This window comes from Oncorhynchus tshawytscha, linkage group LG07 (genome assembly GCF_018296145.1).
Source record: "Oncorhynchus tshawytscha isolate Ot180627B linkage group LG07, Otsh_v2.0, whole genome shotgun sequence".
In the NCBI taxonomy this organism is placed as follows: Eukaryota; Metazoa; Chordata; class Actinopteri; order Salmoniformes; family Salmonidae; genus Oncorhynchus; species Oncorhynchus tshawytscha.
Window position 1 is genome coordinate 46,784,899 of NC_056435.1, and position 21,483 is coordinate 46,806,381.

At 43.7% G+C, this 21,483-nt stretch overlaps 1 pseudogene; it reads right to left on the bottom strand.

Annotated features, from left to right (window-relative positions):
- Positions 1–504: 504 nt before the first annotated feature.
- On the bottom strand, positions 505–20,348 carry LOC112255284 (annotated as a pseudogene).
- Positions 20,349–21,483: the final 1,135 nt, after the last annotated feature.

Consider the following 21,483-nt stretch of genomic DNA (forward strand, 5'->3'; position numbering starts at 1 on the left):
ATGGACTAATGAATTGATCACAATTATTGATTGATCAAGTATGTTCACCTAGTCATTGAGATTGTTCATCGTGCCTACTGCCTGATCTACAAATCACCTTCCATCATAAATAACTAGCCTACTCATCATTTGTAGAGTAGTCAGTCAGTGACAATTTACCAAAGATACATTACGATTTTGATCCTCATAGTCAGGTCATGGAAGACTGCAAGGCTGCATTTAGACAGGCAGCTGAATTGGGATCTTCTCTCACTAATTGGTATTTTGGCCAGTCACATCAGATCTTTTCAGCATTGATCTGATTGATTCAAAGACCAATTAGAGAAAAAATATCAGAATTTGTTAAAACAGCCTAATAGAACAACTTAAAGAAAAAAAAATGTTGGTTCCCCTTCTCATTTCTTGTCTGGTGCAGTCACCAGACTCAGTGGATTCCCACTGCCCACTAGAATGTTCCATATTGCAGTACACAGACACTAAATTAGCAGTCCCTTCTCTGCATTTTTTTATGAAAACGTTTATCCATTACAGAAACATTAAATACAATAATGCACTTGTTAGAACAATTCAAATGCAAACACAAAACAGCTTGAACAGAGTAAGCAAGCTAATTTAACCATTCTATAAACGAATACCCACATTAACTTAACATAACAAAACAACATTTACAGATTTTCAAATGAGCCTAAACCCATTTGCTGTCTGACAGTGTAGGGAGCAGTGGCTCAGATATCCTACTGGTTGTTCGTCTGGCGGATGTTCAGTGTGTCACGCAGCATCAGGTCTTGCAGACGCCGCAGTGAGTCTGCCATTGTGGAATGGGCGCCCTTGCTCTTCAGCCAATGGGACGGCAGCCGGCTCTCCTGCTCCTTGGTCAGTCGCACATCTTTCTTTCGAGCTGCTGAAACATTCCCACATACACAACACATACATACACAAGGTTATTAGGAAATAGTACATTTATTTTTATTTAACTAGGCAAGTCAGTTAAGAACAAATACTTATTTACAATGATGGCCTACCAAAAGGCCTAAGGGGACAGGGGCCTGGGATTAATAAATACAATATAGGACAAAACACAAATCACAACAAGAGAGACAACACTACATAAAGAGAAACCTAAGACAACAACATAAGGCAGCATCACATGACAACACAGCATGGTAGAAACACAACATGGTAGCAGCACAACATGGTACAAATATTATTGGGCAAAGTCTACAGCACAAAGGTCAAGAAAGTAGAGACAACAATACATTATACAAAGCAGCCACAACTCAGTAAGTGTGTCCATGATTGAGTCTTTGAATGAAGAGATTGAGATAAAACTGTCCAGTTTGAGTGCTTGTTGCAGCTCGTTCCAGTCGCTAGCTGCAGCGAACTGAAAAGAGGAACGACCCAGGGATGTGTGTGCTTTGGGGACCTTTAACAGAATGTGACTGGCAGAATGGGTGTTGTATGTGGAGAATTAGGGCTGCAGTAGATATCTCAGAGAGGGGGGGGGGCCTAAGAGGGTTTTATAAATAAGCATCAACCAGTGGGCCTTGCGACGGGTATACAGAGATGACCAGTTTACAGAGGAGTATAGAGTGCAGTGATGTATCCTATAAGGAGCATTGGTGGCAAATCTGATGGCTGAATGGTAAAGAACATCTCGCCGCTCGAGAGCACCCTTACCTGCCGAGCTATAAATTACGTCTCCATAATCTAGCATGGTGGGGTGAAAGAGGAGCAATTACAATAGAGGAAACCAAGTCTATATTTAACTTTAGCCTGCAGTGTTGATATGTGCTGAGAGAAGGACAGTGCACCATCTAGCCATACTCCCAAGTACTTGTATGCGATAACTACCTCAAGCTCTAAACCCTCAGAGGTAGTAATAACACCTGTTGGAAGAGGAGCAGTCTTCTTACCAAACCATATGACCTTTGTTTTGGAGGTGTTCAGAACAAGGTCAAGGGTAGAGAAAGCACATACTGTACATTCATGATACACTATGCAGACGAGGACAAATTATACTACTGTCTGTATATGTTTTTTCTGTTGTTCAAGAAGGTAATTTACTGATACATCAATCACTGAAATATTGTAAAAGTGATTTGTAGATTTGTTGGGGTGTAAATCACTTTCTTTCAGTGATGAGTGTTCACCTGAGAGAGTTTGGTCCCACTTGCTGATGGTGGAGGACTCTGCATTAAGTCCCTCAATGTACTTCAGGTATGCCTCTGAGTGGAGCAGGCGCCTAGGCTTGGGTGAGGGTCTACAAATAAGGGTGTTGAGGGCTGCTGGAAGGCAGGCTGGCCCTGTCTTGGGTAGGGTGGTGGGGCCTGCTGTCGGGATCAATCATAAAAAGAAAACAGCGTCAAAGGCCTCTTTACTCATTCTCAAATACAGATGTGAGTAATAAAATAACAAGCATTTACAGTCTGTGCTTTTCTAATATACAATTGTATAGACGTGTAGATTACCTGGATTCCGTAGGCTCCAGGAGCACCCGTGTTGACACCGGCAGTGAAGGTATTAACATAAACAGTCAGAGTGCACCAAGACACAGCTGTCCAATAGGGTCTGGCTGCAACAGACACCTTAAGCCACAGACGCTGTGAGATATATGAGCTAAGACTGGATGTTGAATGGTGCCAGAGAGGATTGTGGGTAACTGCAACCAACAGCACAGGTGGTGAAAATACATTAAGAATTATAAAATAGATACTAGTTAGCTAATGTGTAATAGCTAGCTGCAAAAGCAAGTGTTAACATAAGACTGTGGACCAGAGCTAGTGCACCGAATGGTACACTACACGACCAAAAGTAATTGGACACCTCATTCCAAAATCATGGGCATTAATATAGAGTTGGTTTTCCCTTTGCTGCTATAACAGCCCCCACTCTTCTGGGAAGGCTATCCACTAAATGTTGGAACATTGCTGCGGGGACTTGCTTCCATTCAGCCACAAGAGCAATAGTGAGGTCGGGCACTGATGTTGGACGATTAGGTCTGGCTCGCAGTCGGCGTTCCAAGTCATCCCAAAGGTGTTGGATGGGGTTGAGGTCAGGAATCTGTGCAGGCCAGTCAAGTTCTGCCACACAGATCTCGACAAACCATTTCTGTATGGACCTCACTTTGTACACGTGGGCACGGCCATGCTGATACAGGAAAGAGCCTTCCCCAAACTGTTCCCATAAAGTTGGAAACACAGAATCGTCTAGTATGCTGTCGTGTTAATATTTCCCTTCACTGGAACTAAGGGGCCTAGCCAGAACCATGAAAAAACATTATTCCTCCTCCACCAAACATTACAGTTGACACAATGCATTCAGGCAGTTAGCGTTCTCCTGGCATCCGTCTGCCAGATGGTGAGGCGTGATTTATCACTCCAGAGAATGTGTTTCCACTGCTCCAGAGTCCAATGGCGGCGAGCTTTACATCACTCCTGCCAACGCTTGGCATTGCGCATGGTGAACTTAGGCTGCAGTCCCGTTCTGTGAGCTTGTGTGGCCTACCACTTCGCGGCTGAGCCAATGTTGCTCCTAGATGTTTCCACTTCACAATAACAGCACTTACAGTTGACCGGGGCAGCTTTAGCAGGGCAGAAATGTGATGAACTGACTTGTTGGAAAGGTGGCATCCTATGACGGTGCCACGTTGAAAGTCACTGAGCTCTTCAGTAAGGCCATTCCACTGCCAATGTTTGTCTTTGACAATTGCATGGCTGTGTGCTCGATTTTATACACCTGTCAGCAACAGGTGTGGCCGAAATAGCCGAATCCACTAATTTGAAGGGATGTCCACATACACGATACAGTTGTGGCCAAAAGTTTTGAGAATGACACAAATATTAATTTCAAAGTCTGCTGCCTCAGTGTCTTTAGATATTTTTGTCAGATGTTACTATGGAATACTGAAGTATAATTACAAGCATGTCATAAGTGTCAAAGGCTTTTATTGATAATTACATGAAGTTGATGCAAAGAGTCAATATTTGCAGTGTTGACCCTTCTTTTTCAAGACCTCTGCAATCCACCCTGGCATGCTGTCAATTAACTTTTGGGCCACATCCTGACTGATGGCAGCCCATTCTTGCATAATCAATGCTTGGAGTTTGTCAGAATTTGTGAGTTTTTGTTTGTCCACCCGCCTCTTGAGGATTGACCACAAGTTCTCAATGGGATTAAGGTCTAGGGGAGTTTCCTGGCCATGGACCCAAAATATCAATGTTTTGTTCCCCGAGCCACTTAGTTATCACTTTTGCCTTATAGTAAGGTTCTCCATCATGCTGGAAAAGGCATTGTTCGTCACCAAACTGTTCCTGGATGGTTGGGAGAAGTTGCTCTCGGAGGATGTGTTGGTACCATTCTTTATTCATTCCTGTGTTTTGGCAAAATTGGGAGTGAGCCCACTCCCTTGGCTGAGAAGCAACCCCACACATGAATGGTCTCAGGATGCTTTACTGTTGGCATGACACAGGACTGATGGTAGCGCTCACCTTGTCTTCTCCGGACAAGCTTTTTTCCGGATGCCCAATTTCTTGGGCGCCCTGAAGCCTTCTTGGGTGCCCTGAAGCCTTCTTCACAACAATTGAACCGCTCTCCTTGAAGTTCTTGATGATCCGATAAATGGTTGATTTAGGTGCAATCTTACTGGCAGCAATATCCTTGCCTGTGAAGCCCTTTTTGTGCAAAGCAATGATGATGGCACATGTTTCCTTGCAGATAACCATGATTGACATAGGAAGAACAAGGATTCCAAGCACCACCCTCCTTTTGAAGCTTCCAGTTTGTTATTCGAACCTAATCAGCATGACAGAGTGATCTCCAGCCTTGTCCTCGTCAACACTCACATCTGTGTTAACGAGAGAATCACTGACATGATGTCAGCTGGTCCTTTTGTGGCAGGGCTGAAATGCAGTGGAAATGTTTTTTTGGGGATTCAGTTCATTTGCATGGCAAAGAGGAACTTTGCAATGAATTGCAATTCATCTGATCACTCTTCATAAGATTCTGAAGAATATGCAAATTACCATCATACAAACTGAGGCAGCAGACTTTGTAAAAATTAATATTTGTGTCATTCTCAAAACTTTTGGCCACGACTGTATATACAAAAGTATGCGCGTAGCACAATGACGCCCTGGAACAAAGCTACTGGCTCACGCTATACACAAGACCAAAAAACGTCTACATGTTGTGAACGCACATACCATCTGAGACGCATGAGCTTCACAGACCATGCAGCATCAGCACGCACAATCTGCAGCTGGATGCTTCTCCAGCTGGCCATCTTGGATTGTGTTGTCAAATACTGACTTTACTACTGCCCATTTAATATAGAGAAAGACCAATCAGCAACAATCTACATTGAATCTATCTACATTGAACCATACCATACCAGGCCAAACTCAAAACACAACATAGAAAAACGAACATAGACAACCCACCCAACTCACGCCCTGACCATACTAAAACAAAGACATAAATAAAAGAACTAAGGTCAGAACGTGACAGTACCCCCCCTAAAGGTGCGGACTCCGGACGCAAAACCTAAACCTATAGGGTTCAGGTACTTCAGAGAACTGTGTTTCCATAAACATTGTATTTCCAGTATTACAATATAATTTAGCAATGCATTACCCTGTTGATGAATCCCTCAGCGACTGAGCATCAGGCTGTGTGAACGGCTGTTGACTGGTTAGTCACTACAGGACCTCAGCTTATGTTACAGGTAGCCCCTCTAGTGAGTTAGAGTGGCAGACAGAAAGCAACTGCAGGGGCATGGCAGGGAGGGAGGCTGTGAAAGTGCTCTTACCCAGGTATGGCATGCCAAGGAACCTGGAGATACCTGGCATCAGGTGATGATGGAGCAAGAAAGGCAACATCATGTCAGTCATACTAAACATGCCGTCAACTGGGCCCTGCAGCAGCATGTACCCATCATGCCTTTGGGGAGGAGGAGGAGGGTATCGCAACACAACAGATATGTGCATCAGTGGTAGGGTTGCAAAGGGTCAGAAACCTTCCGGTAAAGTTATGCCCTGGAATTTGGGGAATTTTGCTTAAATTCATATTTTATTTTAGCTTATAACAGGAACCTTTTTTTGTGGGATACACATATGGCAATTCTCGGGCCTTGTGGGATATTTTGGTTCCACTATCCCTAATTCAATGGAATTGGAACCCTCTGCATGCACAGTGCACTCTTCCATCACATGTACAGCTGATTCTCAAGATCTTGCACACTAATGAGATGCTATTTAGCCCACACTACTACACTGTCTGAGCCAAGGACTACATGCTTTCTGGTAAGTTTTGATTACAATACTGGGTGGGGTGAAGATATTTTATATGACATACATGATTTTTTGTTAACTAGTAAATAGTAGCCTACCGCAAAGTGTGTTTAAATAATTTCTAACTTGTTAACAATTTCTGCAAATCAGTTTTTGCTTGCTTGAGGCTGCTAACTGAGTGTTAATTCACCCGCCCATACATAATTCATTTTAAAACAATTATCTTACAAAGGATTTGTTTAATCAATCAAACTGCTTAACTATTTTTCCCCCTAATCTTTATAGGAGACATTGTGGAGACATTTCACTGCAGCTAATGTAGAAGGAAAAGCTGTGAACATTTGCAAATACTGTGCCAAATCATATGTGAAGAATGCAACAAAGATGCAGAATTGTAACGATCGTCGTTGGAATGAGGTGAGGACCAAAGCACAGCGTGGTATGTGTTCATGATGATATTTACTTAAACTCAGAACACTAAACAAAATAACAAAGAGAAAGAAACTAAACCAAAACAGTTCTGTAAGGTGACAAAACACACTAGACAGAAAATAAACACCCACGAAACACAAGTGGGAAAAGGCTACCTAAGTATGAATCTCAATCAGAGACAACTAACGACACCTGCCTCTGATTGAGAACCATACCATACCATACCAGGCCAAACTCAAAACACAACATAGAAAAACGAACATAGACAACCCACCCAACTCACGCCCTGACCATACTAAAACAAAGACATAAATAAAAGAACTAAGGTCAGAACGTGACAGTACCCCCCCTAAAGGTGCGGACTCCGGACGCAAAACCTAAACCTATAGGGGAGGGTCTGGGTGGTATGTGTCCAGGCCAAAGTGGCGAGACACAGTAGTGATGAGACCATAGGCCTTGTCTACTTATGATAAGGTAAAAGGTTTTTGTTTCTGTCTCCATAGGATAAGGTAAATATATTCAAAGTTTAAAACATCTAGATCTAAATGGTATTAATATTCATTTGCATACATTTCCGTTAATTCTCAGAATATTTCCCAAAATGTGCAACCCTAATCAGTGGTACATGCAACTACAACTATCTGGCAGTGGTCATGCACTAGCTAAATGACTAAACATCAATCTAGAGTTAGGATATTTGATATTCCATAATCAGACATTCATACACATGCAATTAACTCATAAATTACAAGCACTACTTGAATCAGACTGATTGCAGAAAGATCCAGTGAAATTGGTAAGCTTCTTAATAAATGTTGAAGAAGTGTATAATTGAAAAGAGGGGATAGCACAGTACTGCAATAAAAGAGTAGCCAAGGGTGGAGTGATGAGGAAATTAAAAAGGGATCATCATTCTAGCAGTTCAGCTTCTCATTGCAGCTCCAAGTATCCCCAGGGGGGTTCATCCCCCTCAGTGAGCGCCTACCTGACACAGGTGTTATGCTGTGATAAATCATCCCCATGGGGGTTGGGAGAGGCACCACCCCCATCAGCACTCCTACCAGTACCTGCTCTAGGGCACCACCCCCATCAGCACTCCTACCAGTTCCTGCTCTAGGGCACCACCCCCATCAGCACTCCTACCAGTTCCTGCTCTAGGGCACCACCCCCATCAGCACTCCTACCAGTTCCTGCTCTAGGGCACCACCCCCATCAGCACTCCCACCAGTTCCTGCTCTAGGGCACCACCCCCATCAGTACCTGCTCTAGGGAAAGCCAGCTGCTGGGCCACCCTCTCCCGCTTCTGCTGCTCGGCCACTTTCGCTGCTCGCTCTGCAAACACACATACTATTACAACTTTTAGGAACGTAATTGGCAGAGACATTTCTGCAAGTGGGATTGAAAAAATGACCGGTCATTTTTAGAAACCTGAAAAAGTCCCTTCTAGGTACACTTGTAAGATCTCTTACTCATACTCAGCTTTCTTGGGAGACTCCAGGTTCCTCCACTCGGTGCCCACCAGACGGCTGAGTTCCCCGAAGGAGAAGTCTGGGTGCTGGGCCTTGATGACCGCTCGCATCTCACTGCTGAACAGGATGTAGCCACTCATGTTTATCTTCCTCTGGAGCCCTCCTTCTTGGACATCCCCTTTACGGACTTGGGCGTGGACTGCAGTCAAGTAAGGGAGAGTGTGTCATGTCATCTCTGGACAAATGTCATTGCTATACACACCTCCAACTGGATGGCTAAGAGGGCTTTTTCTTCAATCTTACCCTGAGCAAATCATTTGAGACACGTTTACCCTGAGCAAATCATTTGAGACACGTTTAGTTTCGATCATGATGCATGCGATTCAGTTGACATGTCTAAATCAGGGTCGACGATCTTTTTATTTATATATATATTTTGTAACATTTTATTTAGCCCATTTTCTCCGCAATTTTGTGGTATCCAATTGGTAGTTACAGTCTTGTCTCATCGCTGCAACAGCCGTACGGACTCGGGAGAGGCAAAGGTCGAGAGCTGTGCGTCCTCCGAAACACAACCCAACCAAGCTGCACTGCTTTTTGACACAATGCCTGTTTAACCCGGAAGCCATCCACACCAATGTGTCGGATGAATCACAGAACACCTGGTGACCGTGTCAACGACCACGGCCACAGGAGTCGCTAGTGCGCAATGGGACAAGGACATCCCTTCCGGCCGAACCCTCCTCTAACCCGGATGAAGCTGGGCCAATTGTGCAACCACCCCATGGGTCTCCCGGTCACGGCCGGCTGCGACAGAGCCTGGACTCGAACCCAGAATCTGTAGTGGCACAGTTAACACTGCGATGCGGTGCCTTAGACCACTGCGCCACTCTGGAGGCCATTGGGGTCGACGATCTTACCAAGAACTTTTGAACTGTAAAAGAGCTTTTCCTTCACAACATAACCACACATTTGCCTAGTGTATGTTGGTACTCTGACCTGTGGAGGGGTGTAAGGCATGTCCATGTCACTGCCTGCCATGGCGCTCTGGAGCTGGGGTATGGAGGTGTCTCCCAGCTCCCCATCATCCTCCCCCAGGTCCTCCAACTCTTCGTCAGTAATGTCGGCAAACTTGGCCTCCAGCACCGCAATCTTCCTGTCCAGCAGAGGGGATGGCTGCTTCTGGGGCACGATCAGCTTCCTGTACGAGACACGTGGGGTAGACTGGGTGCAGTTACACCTGGATGTTGAGTTCTGTTCTACCTTAACTAAAAGGAGTGTTTGTGACTGACTCATAACTCACCCATCCAGGGTCACTCAATACTGCTTTATTGCGTTGTGGAATGTTTTTCTTACGTTTGCTGATTATGCACAGTATCTTGAGGCATGTGAAGGTCAAACCACTCACCTGAAGTAATAGATTTCGGGCTCCACCACCTTCCCAGAGAGGGTGAAGCGCTTCAGGCCCTTGAACTTCTTCATCTGTTTGTCACTCTCGATGTAGCGACTCTCACACAGCAGAACGCCCTCCTCAGGCACCTCAGTGGGTCAGCACGAAAGGTACTCCTTGAAGGAGGACACTGCATACTTCCCTGTGGAACAAGTGAACAGAGAGAGGGATATAAGCATGGCACATGTTCGGTGAAATACAATCAACCCATGCACTTAAACTTCAATGTTCTCTTATCAACATTTGAAAATAACATAGCATCAACATTATAAAAAAGTGGACACAATGTAAGGGCAGAGAAAATACCTATGTTACAGGTCATGGGGCAAGTCTCCTCCATGTTGCTAAGGAACACTTCCTTCTTGTAGAACATCCTGGTGGCCTCATGTTCCGTCTCCTCTGCGTGGATGAAGATGGGCCCAAAGAAGTAGGCCGCTTCGTCCCGCATCCACTTTTTCTCAATCCTGTTAAACAAAAATAAAACCTACTTTATTTTAAATACACTAAATAAATAATTATTATATTTCAAGAAATATCAAATTCTGAGAAATGTGTCTGTAGAGTTGTATTTACTCTACCTGCCCACTCAGTGCTAGACTAGTCCATGTGAGCGAATATAGACGCAGTCTCCCACTTTTAGCCAGGTGTCGTTGTAGTAGAGCTGCTCATAGTACTGGCAGCCTGGCTCCCTATTGGTCATGTCCAGGGTTACATCCTCCCTCTCCTACACATACACACGCAGTCAGGTTGTCTTTGGTTGCACTCTGTTGGATCACATTTAATCAAAGTCATATTGGCCATGATTTCCAACCACTCACCTTATCCACAATAGTGTCCACGGCTTTGCCCTCTTCTTGTATCTCTGCAGGCTTCTCTTCATCTTGCTTAGGGGAGAACATGGATGCAACACGGATTACAGGCAACAGTATGTCCCGAGGGACAAACCTAACGGAGCTCAGGGGCATGATCCACATCTTGATCTTCTTGGTCTTGGCTGAGTAGCGAGACTCACAGACATACACATCATCTGCCCTGAAGCCCTCTGGGTGAAGCTTAAAGTAGTCCTGGAATCAGTCACAAAACAAAAGCCAAGGTCAATAACATCATGCAATGATTCACTCAAAACGTGTCATGCTTCAACCATATTACAAAGAGCTGAAACATGGAAATAGAAAATAGCTTAGTACCTTGACAAACATGACAACACCTCTTCCCAGTATCATGCTGACGGGAATCTTGTTGAAGTAATCGCTCTTGAAGACTTCCTTCTCCAGGAACTTGCGTGTAGCAAGATGGAATGTTTAATTTGGCCTGTAGAACCAGCAGCCATACAGCCACTTCGCACCTGGAATGCGAAGGGAAGAACACAGAGCAATACTATAAAAAAGGACAGACCAATTGATTCTTCATGTGTGTGTGATTTTGAAGCAGTCAAAGTGAACACATATACAGCAAAATAAATGATTGAATGTCAGACCATTTCCACAACAAAATGCAAAAATAATGCAGCATCACTACTACAGGGTTTGTACAAACAGTGGTAAGTGAAATTTAAGGACTTTCTAGTACTTTCTCAAGCACTATTTTTATTTTCAAGGACCATCAATTTGTACTATTTCCTATTATGCAATTGTTTCTAGTCACCAACAGATGGCAGTTTATCGCCACAACCTCATAAAAACAAACGTACTATTTATTCATCACTACCTTAACAGTTCTACTCAATAATATGTGTTTTACTACTTATTTACTACATAAGAGTGGTAAGTCAGTACTGATGATGTTGACTTATTTCCTTATATGAACTGTAACTCAGTAAAATCTTTGAAATGGTTGCATGTTGCATTTATATTTTTGTTCAGTGTACATAATAATATTAAATTGTCTTTATACTTAAATTGTCTTTATATTTTGCAAAATTGTTGGTCCCACAGGCTGTCCCAACACATAATGACATGAAAGTGAATTCTGACAGTGTAAAAGGCCCTTAGTTGACTCTAAAATGTTGTATTCTATACCCATTTAAAGAGAAACAGGTTATTAATGTGTTTGATAAGATTAAAGACTCTCTCAGGGGACTCTATTTACATTTTAGGAGACCCAACATGGGTCCCGGACCCCAAGTTTGGGAACCACTGTACTACTAACCTCTCTCCCTGCTTGCTTCAAAGCTTCCTCTCTCTGTGCATCTCCTTTGCTTCCTTCATTGCAGCCTGTCTCACTACTCTCTGTAAAGAAAAGGTATTTTGTTATGAGAACTTATAGTAGCCCATCTTTTGATTATAGCTAGGCTTTTTATTAATTTAACTAGGCAAGTCAGTTAAGAACAAATTCTTATTTAGAGTGACGGCCTACCCCGGCCAAACCAGGACGATGCTGGGCCAATTGTGCGCCGCCCTATGGGACTTCCAATCACGTCCGGATGTGATACAGCCTGGAATCGAACCAGGGTCTGTAGTGACGCCTCTAGCACTGAGATGCAGTGCCGTAGACCACTGCACCACTCGGGAGCTTAATTTCAGTCAACTGCTCCTGCTGAGGTCAGGCTCTGTTCAATGTTAGCCTCTAACGTCATCCTTCTAGCCAGCTAGTTTTTGCTAGCTACACTACCGGTCAAAAGTTTTAGAACACCTACTCATTTAAGGGTTTCTTTATTTTTACTCTTTTCCACATTGTCGAATGAAAGTGAAGACATCAAAACTATGAAATAACACATATGTAATCATGAAGTAACCAAAAACGTGTTAAATCAAATATATTTTATATTTGAGATTCTTCAAATAGCCACCCTTTGCCTTGATGACAGCTTTGCACACCCTTGGAATGAGTAGATGTTCTAAAACTGTTGACCGGAAGTATACCTGGCTAATAGCCAGAGCCCTTGAGCTACCTAGCTACCGGGGGAGCAGTCGAACATAAAGAGCATACAGCCCGGCATTTTAGCTATTGATGTGGCGTTTGGTGGCGCCTAATCAGTCAGTAATGGACCTGCCTGGCTTAGTGGCAGTGTGGGTGGAATGAACGAGCTCGCCTGGCAACCAGAGCACGAAACACGTGAGAAAATGAAACTCGCCAATCTGCGTGAAAATTAAGTTGCAAAATCAATACATTTCTCTAGTATTTTTCATATTAACATATTTGATAATTTTCTGTTCTCCTCTCATTTTAATTCAAGTACTTTTCAACTTGAGAAAATGTCAGATACTCAAGGTATTCCAGTTCTTGAATTTCAGAGTGCCAAATTCAAGAACTTTAACAGTGGAGGCTGCTGAGGGGAGGACGGCTGATGATAATGTCTGGAACGGAGTTAATGGAATGGCTTGTGTTTTGATGCATTTGATACCACTCCACTGATTCCGTTCCAGCCATTATCACGAGCCCGTCCTCCCCAATTAAGGTGCCACCAACCTCCTGTGAACTTTAAGCACCTCAAGCACCTTGTTTGAACCGGGCAACTAATGTTTTTCAGTTGTGGATGTGCAAAGGCACTAACCTCCTGCCACAGGCACTCAATGCAGACGATGTGTGGCTGCAGGTTGGGCTCAGCAGGCTCCACGTACACATAGTCTCCCACATGGTACATGCTGTCCTTGAAGCTACAGTCCTGGCTGGAGGTACCCTGGAGACCAGACTGCCATGCCCCTCCGGCAGGGTCCTCACTCTTCTCAGCTTTTGTGGGTTCACAACTCAACTTGGTTAATCAGTAAAAAAATGTCATGATTACTATAAGCCCTGTAACTGGTGCCACTGGGTAATTATTGTTGACACTGCTTTGATTGGTAGAATAGGTATATCTATCTGCCCTGCTACAAGTTGCTAGGTTCAGCGTGTCAGTGAGTGCAAACCTTTTTTCTCCTCCTCCCTCTTGAGCTTGTCCTCCTTTATCTCCTTGGGTAGTTTCTCCTTCTTCTGCTTCTCCACGTCGTTGGACAGGTGTTTGGAGGTGTAGCTGAGGGCGGGGGTGAGTAGGATTTCGCCATTCTTACACAGCTCATCTCGGACCCGGATAAAAAACTGCTGCAGCTCTACCGCATCCTCAAAGATCTCAGAGTCCGTCCTGGAGTGACATCACAAATACTTTGATCATATTCCAGGGTAATTTCCTAGGACTTAAATGCACAGAAATCAGACCTATGGTTGATATTACCCAAAGATCGCAGAGAGAGAGAGAAAATAAGAGAACATGGCAAACACTGTTCCCTAATTGTGCCCCACCTGTGCATGCACCTTCTCTAGCAACTCAAACATGCGATCCTGGAACAAGTCCAGTCTCTTGTAGCGTCCCTGGTCTACATTAGTCCTGATGATCTCAAAGTTGAGCGGCTGTCTGTCGGGGCTGCTGGGGTCAGTAGCAGGTATCTCCGCCAGCCTTGTCGCTGTAGCAACGACCCTCATCGTCCTGATGGCCCAGCACGGAGACAAAGAGGCTGTGGATGAGCTCCTGGATGAGGCTGGCCACGTCGGGCACATGGGCGTCCTCACCCCCCTCCAGGTCCCGGCGGGTCTCCAGCAGCACACGGTGCAGCACCAGGGCGTCACGGTAGATCAAAGACTCGGACTCATTGTAGGTGCAGGTGTTGTTGAACATCAGCACCAGGTCCTCCACCAGCGCGTCTACATCCTGGTACTTGTTGGTCAGCATGTGGCTCTTGACCTTTTCCATGTCCACAGGCCTCTTGCTGGCGATGTAGTAGTTGGGCAGCTCGGCGGGCGACGGCAGCCGCAGGAAGATGGTGCTGAGGCGGCGGCCACGCTTGTCTGTGAAGTTCTTCACCGCCTTGTACAGCTCGTTCAGCTTCTGCTGCAGGGGGGTCAGGAACTTGGACTTCTTCGGGATAATGCCACTCTTCCCTGGATTTACAGAGGGTGTGTGTGTATTAGCAATTTGGGGATAAAGTGATAATGTGAAACGACTAGACTAGAATGACATCCATATACTGGATCTGAATTATTTAAGACAAATTGGATCGTCAGCAACATACTTAGGTCATTTCTGTATTGACCTCGCTTTGTGCACGGAGCCACTGTCAAGCTGAAACAGGAAAGGGCCTTCCCCAAACTGTTGCCACAAAGTCAAACGCACAGAATCGTCTAGAATTTCATTGTATGCTGTAGTGTTAAGATATCCCTTCACTGGAACTAAGGGGCCTAGCCCGAACCATGAAAAACAACTCCAGACCATTATTCTTCATCCAAACATTACACTTGGCACTATGCATTTGGGCAGGTAGCGTTTTCTTGGCATCTGCCAAACCCAGATTTGTCCGCCGTACTGCCAGATGGTGAAGCGCGATGTATCACTCCAGAGTCCAATGGCGGCAAGCTTTACACCACTGCAGCCGACGCTTGGCATTGCGCATGGTGATCTTAGGCTTGTGTGCGGCTGCTCGACCATGGAAAACCATTTAGTGAAGCTCCCGACTAACAGTTCTTGTGCTGACATTGCTTCCAGAGGCAATTCGGAACTCGATAGTGAGTGTTGCAACCGAGAACAGACCATTTTTACGCGCTGCGTGCTTCAGCATTCGGCAGTCCCGTTCTGTGAGCTTGTGTGGCCTACCACTTCACAGTTGAGCAGTTGTTGCTCCTAGACGTTTCCACTTCACAATAACAGCACTAACAGTTACCGGGGCAGCTTCAGTAGGGCAGAAATTTGACGAACTGCACAAAATTAGTGCCCTCACTTGCACAAAAGTAGTGCCCTCCCAAACCTACAAGCCATCATGGTTCGGCAGCTCCAATATTTCATCTTCAGTCTATTTATAAGTAGAACACACAACTATCCACAAAACAATTGATTGCAACTGAGTTCAGAACATAGAGAAGACTGCCCAAGACACTACTGGCACAGAGGACAGTGAGGCAGACCTAATCAATGCTTAACACCACAGAGACCAGCTTACCTAAGCAGCAGTATCATCTCATTGTAAATTAAATACTTCAGTAATGTTACACACAATAATTAGCATAGGATACTTTACAGTCATACAGATATGGATACACAACTACAGCAGAGCTTGGGTTTGAACTTGAGTTTCAGCATTGGCAGCTCTTGCACCCACTGACCTGCTGAATGCGGTTGAGTTTCAGCACGTGCTTATAGATGGAGGAGTGAGGCATATTGCAGCGCTTGGCGTTCTCAAAAATCAGAGTGAGGTCTGCGTCTAGCTGCTCAACACTCTCATACTCGTTGTTCTTCATTTTGTTCCTGTGTGTGGGGAATTAAGGGTTCTCATATTTGGGAAGGGATGGGATAGAAATACACTGTACAGCTCATGCCATGTTACACCACAGCAAAACATACAGCAGCTGATTTAGGAAAATGATTAGGCCTGAATAAATCTCGACAGAGACTATTAAATGGACCATCTTGGAGCCCAGATGACATAAATCACACTTGCATGAATTTGTTTCAAATAACCCTTTTTTGTGGAACAACTTTTCAAATCTGCCATTTATTGAGCAGAGATACTGTCCTTCCACTGTTTGGCCTACCTAATCTGTTGCAGGGAGATGGGCTGGCTGATCTGCTGGTAGTAGTCTGGGTAGTCATTCCTGGAGGGCAGCTGGAGGAAAAGCTCGGAGATAAGATGTCCCTGGCTGTTCCTTCCGCCCCGCACAGCCTCGTACAGCTGGAAGATGGGGGTACTCATGTCCATGCTGTGGTGGATGCTCTCTGCCTCCGACTCCCCCTCGTCATAGTGGACAGACCCTGGGCAATGAGAGACAATCGAATCAGACAGATGAAGTCAGAAGTCTTCTGACAAACCCTCATATATTAGTATACTTAGCACTGCAATGTCCCTTCTGTTCTTATATGTTCCTTATTTTTTACCAGGTTGATAATGCAGAGCCAAAACAGCTAACAGACCAATGAGACGTACCAGCCAGAATGCCATCGTCATCACTCTCATACTGAAGAACCATGGTAATAGCTGGTCTCCCTGGGTTGACCTTCTGTTCCTGACACACACACACACGTTTAATTCATGGAAAATCCTTGTAAATATTGCATGTTGTTTGCTCTTAAATTATACTTTCTGTTCTGTTTATGGTATTGCTTACTTGATGCGAATGCTGGATTTGATGGGCTCAGCATGCTCAATTTCTGTCTTTCTCTGTGAAAAACAATTTCCGATGGTGTTGGCATCCTTAAATAAATAAGAAAGAAAGCATTATAACAAACAAAACTGACATCATAATTCTGACTTAATTCTCAGTTGTAGTACAGCATACCGTAAAAACCTGTGACCCAGGCTCATTGTACGTTTTGGCATTCTTGGCCAGGAGATCTATGTCTTTTGCCATGGCGCTAACACTTCTGTAGAGGCTCATCTGAGAAAAAAATGACCAGTGATTTATTGCATACCACTTACACTATATTCAGTCAGATGGTTGGGTAGAATACCTGTATCTTCTGGGAAATGATTTTCAGATCTATTGGGTCCTTTACTATGGCATAATAGTCTGGGTATTGCGGAGGGGGAAAAAAGAAAAAAAAAGAAAATCAACAATCAAAACTGTTTCTACACATAATTTCTATTTAGCACAAAATAGAAAAACAATGTAACTGGGAATCAAAATGGCATGCCCATACTCTAATATTTCATAATAATGCCTTGTGATCTGGAGGGCGGACTTTTGAATCCCCCGCCGAATTTGAGAATACTGTAGTACCATTTCATATGCTACTACCAAATGTTTTGTCCCTACTGATATCCAAGAACTAGCTGGAGCCTCTTATGACAATGTTTATGAAGTCAGTAAAACAATGTAAGCAACAGCAACTAATCTCTTGTTTGTACTGGTCCAATAATGTCCACTTCACTTTCATGCACACATCACGGGTGGCAGCTGTAATCCGCCAATCGCATCCCCTTCCAGCCATCACTCACCTGCTTCTCTCCTTCCTCATCTATTCCTCCATAAGGGATGAGCAGGGATGCCGAACCTGAGCAGTCTTCGGTTACATTTTGTACATTTGATACATTGGAGCGGAGCAAAGTTGATACATTGTTTAATTTCCTCCTTGGTTTAAGAGCACAGGGCAGTCTGAGTAGGCTTTGCAAGTTCGCTGTCACGCATCAATGCCAGAGAGGAGAAACAGAGTCGCAACAGGTATGCTTGCAGCTTTACAGCAAAGAAAACATCTTGTCTCGAGCTCAAACGGTTAAACAAATAGGACGTATATCAGCAAAGCTGCCTTTTTTTCTTCCTGCACGATTTCGCACACATTTGAAATCATTTCACAAACCATGTCGAGGGCCGTTTTAAACTAATTTGATAACAAACCACGTCGCTCAGTCACGTTAAAAACTAGCCAACAACCTGGTAACTTGACAGTAGGTATTGGCTAATTTGATTGGCACAGGAAGAAAGGAAAAGGGTCTGCTACTCATGAGATGTGCTTTAAAAGGTAAGATTCATATAGGCCTAATGTAAGCCTAAACTATTAAAAATCAATCTCTTTCTGGTGCTTCTTACATTCTGTTTGGTGCCTAACATTTTTAAAGTTTGGAGCAGTGTGTATGTGTTTGTGGGAGAGAGAGTGGTGTGTGTGTGTGTGTAACAGTATAGCTTCTGTCCCTCTCCTCACCCCTACCTGGGCTCGAACCAGAGACCCTCTGCACACATCAACAACTGAAGCATCGTTACCCATCACGCCAACACGAAGCATCATTACCCATCGCGCCACAAAAGCCGCAGAGCAAGGGGAACAAATACTTCAAGGTCTCAGAGCGAGTGACGTCACCGATTGAAACGCTATTAGCGCGCACCACCGCTAACCATTTCACATCGGTTACATGTGTTTATGAGACAAAGGGAGACAGAGAGCGTGTGTGAGAGAAGAAGGGAGGTGGAGTGTGTGTCTTAACTGAAGAGTAAAGAATGTTTCACGCAGTTTCCCCGACTGCCACAATGACATGCAGATCATTATGCATGTATATTCCTTCCCCCCATTGCTCCAGCCAAATCACAGGTAGGCCTTTGCAAATATGAGCAAAGTAGACATTCTATTCAGTATTCTATTATACAGTGAACGGTGTGAAGTTAAATTGAATGTGTTGTATTGAGGAGAAGTATGAATATCAGTGACAAGTTTTTTGTGAAGTACATGAGCATAACATTTAGAAAACGGGAACAGGTGTCGGTGGGACGGGGCGAACAGGATGCTAGACCACTGAATTTTTCTTAATTTTCTCTCGCAATGCTACTCAGTATCGTGATACTTGGCCTGGTATCATATCGTTAGTAAAATGTTGGTATCGTGACTATTGGACTTCAAACAATGTGTATGCAGGTTGCTTAGGATTCAAATCTTCTCAAACAGCCCAATTCATACTCTTCAGAGGAATAATAGATATTGGCTTAGATAGGATGGTAGGGAGATTTAACATTGTGCTTCAACCAATGCCATACCATAGGATTGGAGAGAATGGTTATCTTACCACTGGTAGTTTCTGGAACAGATCACTGACTAAATGCCCCGAGGGCTCTGAGAATTTCACCACCGCATCCAACAGCTGCTCAAGGACCTCCTTCAGGCAACTGTGTGCATTCTGTCATTAAAAGACACACACAGTACAATTCAACAGTAACCAGATTTATTAGCCATGTTGTGCTATGTTTTGAGGCGGTTTACATGTAATGCATGTGTGACATCGGAAGTGCTGGTGTTACCTCATGCGACTCTCCAGGATTATCTTGTGCATCGTCCCCGTCCTCATCATCGTCATCATAATCCCCCCGCTGGACAAACTCATTATTGGTGCGCAGGTAGAGGTCCCACAGCTTATAGGCTGCTCTGCACTCTGGAGAGTCTGGCTACAGACATGTAACACACTCCCTTTCATTTGGTCAATTCCAGGTTTAAGCCCTAGACAGGGCATTTATTAGGAAAACTCCTTCATACAAAACATTGCCTTGTAAACATTACTTCTCTCCCCTAAAGAGTCCAGTAAGTGAATGTGTTTGTTATTATAGGCAGGGATATATTACCTTGTAGTATGCCTTTGCATTGTTGAATAAGAGCTGAAAGTCAGACGTTATCTGGTCCACATCACGTACTCCTCCATCTTCAGCTTCTGCTGGATCTTCATCATGTGGCAGTAATCCGGTTGATTCCTTCAAGGAAAACACAATAGATAAGTGAATTTAATGAGGCTTATGTTCTTAGTAATGGAGATTTCTTTGGTAACCATTCTATATTAACCATCCTCTGTCCCGTCTCTTGGGTGCTCTTATGAACAGCTCACATAACATCCTTCCTTGGTCATCCTTATAAACTCTGATAGTGTTGTACAGTTCATGGCATACTGCAATCTGGAGTCAAAACATAGTAGATGAACACAAAACAATACAGGCAACCATGTTTATGAACACTTATACAAAAACTACACAACGGTTTGACTTGTGCCTGCTGATTTAGAGTCAAAATTCAATAATTCAATTTGGGTTAAGACATGAACCGAAGGCATAACCACAGAAGTTGAGTACTATATTTGTATTGGAAAGCAATGTTTCTACACAAAAAAAGGCTTTTAACTGAACTTACTGGATCAACAGTGGGAATGTTAGAGGTTCTTCTCCTTTTCCGCCGTACTGAAGATGCTGAGGATGACGGCTGTCCATCCCCAAAGTCCCTCCCACTGACACTACTAGAGGGGAACCTAGCCCTTCTCCTTTTTGAGCCCATGATGAGTCCAATACCTGGAAAGAAGAAAAAGGCAAAATAACAACAGCATATGAAGTCAATTTAGCTACAAAGTTACAAATATTGTGAGATATTGTATTAACATTCTCATCAAACAGGCTCTAATCATGCTTCGATGCCATTACCTAGAATAGCATGAAGGCCCTGTTCAGTGATCAATTGTAATTACTCCTCACTCGACGACTCTTAAGATGAGATGAGGAGAGCAGTTGGGTGCTGATTTGACAGCTGTCTGGGATAGAGCAGCTGTAGCCAAATTTGGGCATTTTATTCAAAATTGCCTGTGTCCCCATTAACACTACTGGCATATGATAACATTATTTTGTATCTTTTGTTGCGAGATGACAGAGACGTTGTTGCAGCTGTTTCTTTACAGACAACAATGGTACGTACATCTTGCAGGTTGAATATTAGCTACCTGGCTAGCCTCAGCATCAATTACGGCAAGCTAACGTCAGCTAGCTAATGCTACCCATAATATCCCTGACACACAAAGAGAAAGATGTGAATAAGTAACTAAATATTTAACCACACGGTTGGGTGAATACTCATCGTTTAAACCTGCAAGATCTTAACTCCAGTCTCAAACTAATTACAATATGTAGAAGAGAAAGCAAACCATTCGAGAAAGCTGATCATTTAGAACAAATACAATGTGTGTGAACGTAGCAGCAGAAGACGCATCCGATCACTTCCGTTATAAACTTAAAAATAAAATATCTGATTGATTCAAATCTGAGTTATTCGAATTATTTTAGACCACAATCTAAAAGCTTTTATTTGGACTATTTTAGACCACAATGATTAAAATGACATGGACAGGGGAACCTGATACTAGATCAGCATTCCTACTCAGAGACGCACATCCCCTGGGCTCAAGACATGGACAGAGAAACTCAAGAGAGGGGTTCGTTCTTTAATTTTGACAGTGTATCCCCAAAAGTCACTTTCTAATTGTTGCTAGCTGTTGCCAGTTGTGTATACAACATCCACAATTGCATAAATTACTATTTTTCTTTAAAGAAAATAAAACGTTGTCTATCATATGTGTAGGCTAATGGCAATGGAAACTAGAGAGCGAAAGCATACTTTTATTGTTTTACTTGCATGGTCTAAAATGTATTGATCATT